We start from the raw sequence: 9,234 nt of genomic DNA on the forward strand, positions 1-9,234 counted from the left end.
CAACAGGGCTTTACTCAAAGTGATATCTCGAATATTGTTGATGTTACTCAGAGTGCTGCATCTAAAATTAAAAAAAAAATCCAAGAGACAAATGACGTCAAGGATCGTCCCAGAAGTGGTAGAAGTCGATGTACAACAGCAGCACAAGATGGGCAGATAACATTGATAGCTCGAAGAAATCGTCTGGAATCCACGTATATCCAGAGATATTTCTAGGCTGCAAGGACTGAATATTTCACGGCAAACAATAACACGCCGACTAAATGCGGTAAATTTGTATCATAGAAGGCCCTTACATGTTCCTAAACTAACCTACCAACACAAAATAGTAAGGTTACAATGGGCTAGAGAAATGGTGCAACATGGTCCTAACTGGAATAACGTCGTGATGTTCTCTGATGAGTCAAAAATTGGCTTGGTATCTGATTCGCGAAGAACACTGGTTTGGAGGGCTCCAGAACGACAAGCCCGACTAGAAACAGCCCAACCGCGTATCCCGTTTGAAGGTGGCAGTAATATGGTTTGGGGTGGTATTATGAGTGGTACACGGACGCCACTGCTGGTTCTGGAGAGAAATGTCACTGGTGCTGTGTACATCGAGGAAGTTTTAAATCCTGTCGTACGTCTATTCTGAGGGGCAGTAGGTGATGAATTTGTGTTTATGCATGACAACGCACCTCCTCATCGAACAGCAGCAATACAAAATTTTCTGGAAGAAGAAGGAATATCTACATTACAGTTGCCCTAGAATTCCCCCGATATGAACGTTATTGAACATGCTTGGGACATTCTCAAGACACGCATCAAAAAGCGAAACAATCCCCTATTACACTTCGCGAACTAAAGATGCTGCTCGTGAAGAATGGGAGAGAATTCCGCAAGCCCAGCTCGACCAGTTAATCGGCAGCATGCCAAATCGCCTACAGGCATGCATACAGGCCAATGGAGGAAATACTAATTATTAGTTTTATTAAAAATTATTTTTTTCTTTATTAATTTATTTTTAAATGTAAGATATTTACCTAATCCCCAGCTTTGATTGAGCCAAAGGAGATTATCGAAATATTTTGGGTATCTTACAAGATAAAACAGTTGACGGTTTATACAGAGTAGGTAGGTACAAAACACGGAATAATAAACACACTTTTTTCGAGGAATCAAATAAAATAATACAAAAAGAATTTTGTTTTGAAGATGTGCCTGACGTTTAACTTTCTTTAACCTCTTAAGGAAATCAGTGCAAAATATTCTAAATCTGAGGGACAAGGCTTTATAAAATGCTACTGGAATAAAAAATACTCTTCAAAATTAATGTCTAACGTATTGTGCTATTCTAAATGTCATAAAGTCTCACCATGTGAGAATAAACGGGGGTCGGAGTCGCAAATTTTTTGGGATCTCAATATTGACATTCTCAATAAATTTAGCGTGTTAGTATGATTTTTAGAGGTAGAGTGACATTTTCGACTGTGAATACTGAACTGATGTTGGGTCCATTTTGATAACAATTAAGCAATTTATACATACACAGTGTAATTATTAGCAAAGAACGGAAAAAAATTAACACCCTGAACGTTTTTACACTGCAACATTTTATAAGTCATAGCAGGTCAAATAATCATATTTTAGTCTAAATAACCTAATCTAGTCTGTATTAAATTGTGAGGGGTTCAGTTACAATATCATCATATGTCTATCATTACCAGAGAACGGCAGTTCTCATCAGTGGCGCACAATACCCCTACATGCGACACTATATATGTATACACGAAATTTTCGATTTTCTAAATCTGACTGAATTGAAAATCGTACCAAATCCCATCTTAAAGTTTAGGAAAAGACTCGTCCATCCATCTGTCAACTGTCCATTTTTGTCCAAGGGTGTGGATTTTACGGCCCTTCCCATTTAGGGTCTGTTTTTCGTTCTCGTCTCCAAAACTCCCAAAAATTTCAATATTTTAAGTCCGGCCTTTGCGGCTTCTGATAGTACCTACTGATCATTACCTTTCCAACGCATGTCTAATTTTGAAAATCGGTTATACCATTCAAAAGTTACCCAGCTCAGAAGTATGACTCAATTTTTATTTAAAAAGGGGAAAATGTATGTGGATATGTATGTTGAACCGATCTGAAATTTTTTTCTGTGTTTCAATAGGGGGTCAGGGCCGATTCAGAACCGGTGTAGTTTGTGACTTTTGACCACCCATAAGCCAGCTATAGGGTTTTTGTAGATACAAAATGGCGTATTTTTGGGCGTATATATCTTAGGTTCAAGGAGAGATAGGAAAACCGCAAATACACCAAATCAATAGCGTTGAGTTTAGCTTTCAAATGGTGCCTAAGGTAAGTGGTTAGTATCAGACATACACACTAGGGTGCATCGAAAAAGACGGAAAAATTTTTTTTTTGCGATGGAAAAGTAATACCTCACAAAAGTTGCCCAATCAACTGTTAAGTATTTCGGTAAAATTTTTTTGAAATTGGAAAATACTTCTGCCCCCCCAAGACAATAACAATTTTGAAAAAATGTTAACAGACGAAAAAAAATTTTATTTCGAAACGAAAATGTATAGCTCACAAAAGTTGCCTAACACACTATTTCGTATTTTAGTAAAATTGCTTTGAAATAAAAAAATATTTTCTGCCCCCCACGGCAACTAAAAATTAGAAAAAATACATTAATATGCAAATTTCTTTTGTAAGGGAAATGTAATACCTTATAGAACTTGAATAAATAAATTCGGTTTAAATTGGAAAATATTTTCTGGTTTCACAAGGCAATTAAAAATTTTACTTAAGAAAAGTATAGTAAAACATTCTTTTTATAACAAAATACCCTAACTTTTCCGTCTCCCTGACGTCACCCAAGTTTTTTAATACTAAAATAAATATAAAGCAAAGTACAAAATTAGGTATATAAATATTACAAAAGAAATATGGTAAAAGCATTCTATTCGAAGATGTCTTCCGATTTAGTATTAAAGTGAGGCATAGTTTTTCTGGAATCAATTCGAGTTTTTATAAATCCATCCCTCGAATACGCTCCACAAACTGCTAGAGAAGCTTGTGTCACAAGCTTGACACATCGTTCTACACATTGTTTGTGGCAGTGATATTTCTCAATCTCAATGTTAAACGGGTCTAAGTTAGGATTCTTAATAAAATCTCGCAGATTGTCACTCGAAAATCTAGAAAATATAGGTGGTTCTGTAAGGTGATATTCTTGTTAGTTAATTAACTCAAAGTAGTCGTTTGAATCAAAATTTTTATAGGAGAAAGCTTGAAGACCCAAACGTTTTTTGATTTGGTCATTGGCAAACTTCTTTTGATGTCCAAGGGGTAGATCATTTGAATGTCGCCGACATACAAACCACTGAAGCGGTTTTTTAAGATGTTCTTCTAATAGCCGTATTACATCACCATTAACGCCAGTATTTACGACTGTTTCGTCACATGCAACAGCTGGATTTGATACTTTCTGATATACCAGACAGCGGATACCCATATCCGAAATATTTGCACCCTGGCTCATGCACAAGTGTTATGTGTTCTTCCACGATCGATTGACCATTAAACTTTGTACTGTTTTTTACTTGAGCTAAAGTTTTGTCTTTGCGTCGGTAACTTTCTTCTTTTACCGTTGTTCTCTCTGATTATATTTGTTTTTGTTTTCCCTATCAATCGAGCTTATCACCAGTTTTCTGGGACCTCTTTGATTTAATAGAAATTCGCGGTCATCCAGAGGCACTTTTTGAGATTTGCTACAAAGACAATTAATCAGAGTATCACATTTGCCTGCTGCAAGTTTTACTTTTGTTCTCAAAGCATTGAATTTTATTTTTGTAAAATTTACTGCTTTGCATGTTCTTAAACGGTTTCACAAGTTTCATATATTTGTCATGATAGGCTTTTAAAAGCTGAATAATTCTTGTATGTTAAATTATTGGAATTAAAGTCTTTTCCATATTTCCTCCAATTTAATTGCAACCTGTTCGGCAATACCAGAAAATTCTGGCTCTTTCTTGATGAGTAGTTTTTTATCCTCAATCAACCAGAAAACTTCATCACTTGTTTATATTTCGGTAAAACATTTTCAGGTATATTTAGTGGTACCAAATATATTTTGTGGACCGCCCCAAAAATAAGGCGGTCCACAGCGCATCTTGATTTTATACCCCAAGGTCCTGGTTTATCTGTTTTAAAAATCTTTAATTTACAAACAATAATATTAACAAAGTAACGCACCGCACCAAACATAAGCGAAAATTACACGCACGGACTCACAAAGCGGGAAATTTCAAAGGGGTTGGGGAGACTGAAAAAACAAATAAAACTTTAAATATCGTTTAAATTTGCAATTGACAATATTTTATGTTTTCTTTAATTGATCTTAGATCGAGTTAGCACATATTTTATTCCAAATATAAATTTAAATTTCCGTAAAAATCAGATATTTAATAAAATTCAAGGTCGTTGGGGGAAGGGGGGCAGAAGATTCGTTTAGAAAAAAAATTTAAAAATACTAGTATGCTAAAAAATAACACTAGCAACTTTTTCACGCTATTACATATAACATTTCCAACTTTTATTTTTTCGATGCACCCTAATACACACGGCTCATTATAGCCGAAAAACTGAAAAACCAAACTTTGAAAATTTTGATTTTTTGACAAATATTCAAAATTTCAACCTACGAATTACGCCAATAACTGAGCGTTTATAGGAGGACTCTAACGCGTCTAACGGTGTATACCTCATATCTGGGAAAATTCGAATTTTTAAGTTATAGGCTTCATAAGTATGATCAAATCTATTTCCTATGGGGAAAACGGTTTTTTAAGTTCAATAATTCTTGTAATAACTTCAATTATTATAGTTGACCTTGAATGCATCAGATACTACTTATCAATACGTTTCAAACTCATGTTTAATGATTAAAATCGGTTAAGCCGTTCAGAAGTAATCGAGCTCCAAAATATAATCCATTTAACCATTATTGCCGAAATGGTTTATATGGTTGTAGTCTTAGACCATAAAAACTGATAGACACGCCGTAATGCTATTCTCTCGTCTCGAAGAGTGAAGCCAACATAAAACGATTCATACAGCTGTGCGTGACGTCAGTTTACGGCAGAAAACGTTAGAGATTAGAAGTGTTTTAAAGGCGTTGTAAACTTTTTAAAGTGTTCCAATTTAAAATTTTTCCAATACACTAATTTTTTAATTATGGTGTTATCTTGCAGAGAATTTAATTGTACGCAGCGACAAAAAAGGGGAAAACACCTAAAATCCAGTTTATAAAACACATAAAATCCATTATAAACAAGCGATTTTTCAAAAAATTGAAGAATTTATTAAGTATCTTAATTCACTCAAATATTCCAACAATGGTGAACCACTGCATCTAAGCCAAAAATAAACGGGTTTTATTGGTATGATGCGAATGCGAATTTGGAAAAATTACGTGAAGGATCATATGGATGGAGGTCTGAAGTATCTTTCGGCCTATAAACTTTCTCAGTATCACTTAGAAGTTTTCTTTAGTTCTATTATAGGAGTCATGGAGGTTACAACAACAACCCAACGGCAAAAAAATTTGAAGATGCATATAAAAGACTCTTAATGCACACAAGTGTTACAGGATCTACCCAGGCTAATTGTATAGAACAGGCACCTTCCACAATTTTAGCAATGAGCACAACAAATACTGTGAAAATGAAAACTGTTGATCATCAACTCATTGACAACTCTAGAACTGATGAAAATAATAGGGAAATAATAACTAGTAACCATGATTATACTGTAAATAATTTAAGTTTTTCAAAAAGAGTCATCTTATGTTTGTGATGTTGTTGACTATATCGCTGGGTTTGTAGTTAAGAAAGTTAAGAAAACATTACATTGTGACATATATGTTTGTGTGCAATTGAATGTGATAATTTACAATGTCCATTCATAAACACAAAAATTATAGCATATCAAAAAATTTTTAATTCAACCTTCTAAAGACGTCATTCATATTTGCAAAATTGCTGAAAGCGAAATTAGAATTATGTAGGTACAATTTAAAAAAATTGAACGATTCTAAATTATTGACAAAATTGATCTTAAACGTGCATGGTTCTGTGTTTAGCGAATACAAAGAACATGTTTGATCATGATTTTGAAACAAACCATTTGTTTAATCGAATAAAGATAATTTGTTCGCATTATTGATACATCAGATAGTACCACGAAGGTGAAAAACTAAATAATGTAATAAGAGTTAGAAGTAAGTTAACAAAAGCTATTTTGTTTTGTGGTCATTAATTAATAGATTTCCTACATATTTTTTCACCTAACGTGAAACTAACACCCAAAAGAAAATTACTCTCCTTTAAATTTATTTTTGATTATAAAACAAGAAGAGATATACCAACGATATAATTTCAAATAAAACATTTATTTTTACAAAATTACTTTAAGTCAAAAATATTTATTAATTACTTTGCTAAATGATTTTTCTTCCATATTTTTTACAAAATATTAAGTTATACTACAAAACTACTTATATTACAAAAGTTATACTATAATTAATCTAAAATTGGGTAATTTTATTAGTGCTTTGCTAAGAATCCAAACGAGTTCTTGCCGTATTGTGATGTCACTTTCGCGGAAGGTCTTTGCTTCAACGGTTCGGTACAAGGCGTGTCTATCAGTTTTTATGGTCTAAGGTTGTAGTGGTTATGACTTTAAGATTGATTGTGCAATCCGAGTTCATTTGTCGGCCATAATTATTAGGATGGCTGGGATATGAACTCGGATTGTCTCATCACAAGTCTGGTGTCGTAACTACTGGATCATTTGCGAGATAATGCGACAAAGGCGCCCATTTTTAACGCTTAACGTGTAATCGAGAAACATTAAATTTAACTTCATACATTTAATTTATAAAAAAAATTTGAAAAACTCCTGATACAGGAATAAAAAACCGCTAAACTCCGTAAAAATGAGTGGCGCATACTATAGTCCAGCTACAAAAGAGCTGACTCGCTGACATGAGTATTACGTGGCGCGAAAATGTAGGTATTTTCATTTTGATGGAAAATAAAATTCTAGTTTGATTTTGAAAGATTTTTTCCATAATATTTTCTAAACTTGAAGTAAAACGCGCCACAAAAGAGTTTCAAAATTTAAACTGTATCAAAGTTACTCTTTTGTGGCGCGTTTTACTTCAAGTTTAGCAAATATTATGGAAAAAATCTTTCAAAATACCTAAAACTAGAATTTTATTTTCCATCAAAATGGAAATACATTTTCGCGCCACGTAATACTCATATCAGCTCTTTTGTAATTGTAATATTTTATGCGCCACTCATTTTTACGGCGTTTAGCGGTTTTTTATTCTTGTATTAACTTTTACTACGATATTGAAGTTCGACTTTGGTTATAATAAATCAAGATAGCATACAACTGCTTCATCATTAACTCTAGAAACTTAATAGAAAGGATTACGCCACACACAACCAGAGTTACTAATTATTTAACGTCATTACAAAAAATCTTATCGAAATTTATTTCTCTACAAATCTACTTTTTGAAGTGGATAATTATAAGTATAGTTGTAGAGAGCTAATTCAATTCAGGGTGTTTTACATGAATTAATTGATAGAAAACGAAATGTCATTATAGTTGAGTGGTACTCAAAATAATCTAATATTACTGTTTTGGGCGTACATCAGAAAACAATGGTGATAAAAAAAGCTGCATAATAGTGGAAAACAATAATTATATTAATTATGCACAAAGCCAGAAAATGTAATCGAAAATTTTAGGTACTTTCGCTTTTGAAAAGAGAATACTGAAGGTAACCCAGAGTAAGAAAAGTAAATAAAAGAGGTTTTAATACAACAGAGTAAAAAGAGACCACTAACAAATCACTAAAAAAATACTACGAGGACAAGTTAAAATAGCAAGTTAAGATAGTTAACTATTACACCAGGAAAATAAGGCAAAAATATACCATGTTAGGGACACTTGAGCAGCCAGGTTGTAAATGGGTTTTTTGGGTACTATATACCTAATACATTATAAATACAAAAATGCCCGTCACAGTTTGGACGAGAAATTTAGTTATTAACAAATAAGGGTCAAAAATGAGAGTTTTTTCGTTTAAATCGCTACAGGTAAAAATAGGGTAACTAAATGTCTTATTTATAATATTTTTCTTTTAGTAGATGAGCCAAGGTTTAAAATAGCGTTCTTTGAATTTTGGTCCGATTATTTGTTGCTTCGGATATTGCAAAATAAATCTAAAATTTCGAAAACAAAAAATTTGCTATAACTTTTGCGAAAATGAATTTAGGACTTTCATATTGCATAAAAAGTTGAGTCAAATAGTCCATACAATGCACAAAAATTTTTAAGACGATGCGTCAATTAGTTTAAATTTTATTCAATTTGTTTATCCCAAAGAGCTTTTTTTTCGCAATGTTATTGTTCAGAAAATAATAATGATACAGCAATTCTGTGAAAACAACATGAAAGAAGAATAGTCATATTTTCAACACATTTAAAAAAAATCCTTAAAAAGTCATTTTTATCACTCAGAAAACATTTTACTAAAATAGAGTCATTTTTGGCTTATAAACAATTTGAATAACTTTGTTAATATTGACTGTAGGCTAAAACTACAGTGGAATTTAAAAAACTGGTATTTTTAAACGAATTTTCAAAGAAAAACTTTTCGCCGAGGTTAATTACGGTCAAATTTAGCCACCTTTTTTATTTAATTGACGGCTACTTTGTTTATCTAACCTAACTAGAGCCATTTTGAAGTTAAAGATATATAGGTTATGTGTAAAAGTTTGAGTTAACTTTGAACCTCAACACAGCGATTAATAAAGCTTTAAAAATGGCGTCCGAACGGAATTAATTCGTGGTCGGTGGAGGGGAATTACTAAAATACGTGCACTCAAAAAATGAAACTGATTCTGCAAACATATGCTGCGATTAATATTGCTGGAACTTGTTGATGGATTTTGATCATAATTTTTTTAATTTGTATGTACTCGTAGTCTTATAGAGTACGTTATGTACACACAACCCCACCTAACATTACAAAATGTTAGGGGGAACTCCCCTTATCACTCAGGGATATGAAAAATAGATTACGACCGATTCTAAGACCTACCAAATATACATATATAATTTCATAAAAATCGGTCAAGCGGTCTCGGAGGAGTATGGAAACTA

Source organism: Diabrotica virgifera, chromosome 5, assembly GCF_917563875.1.
Source record: "Diabrotica virgifera virgifera chromosome 5, PGI_DIABVI_V3a".
Lineage (NCBI taxonomy): Eukaryota > Metazoa > Arthropoda > Insecta > Coleoptera > Chrysomelidae > Diabrotica > Diabrotica virgifera.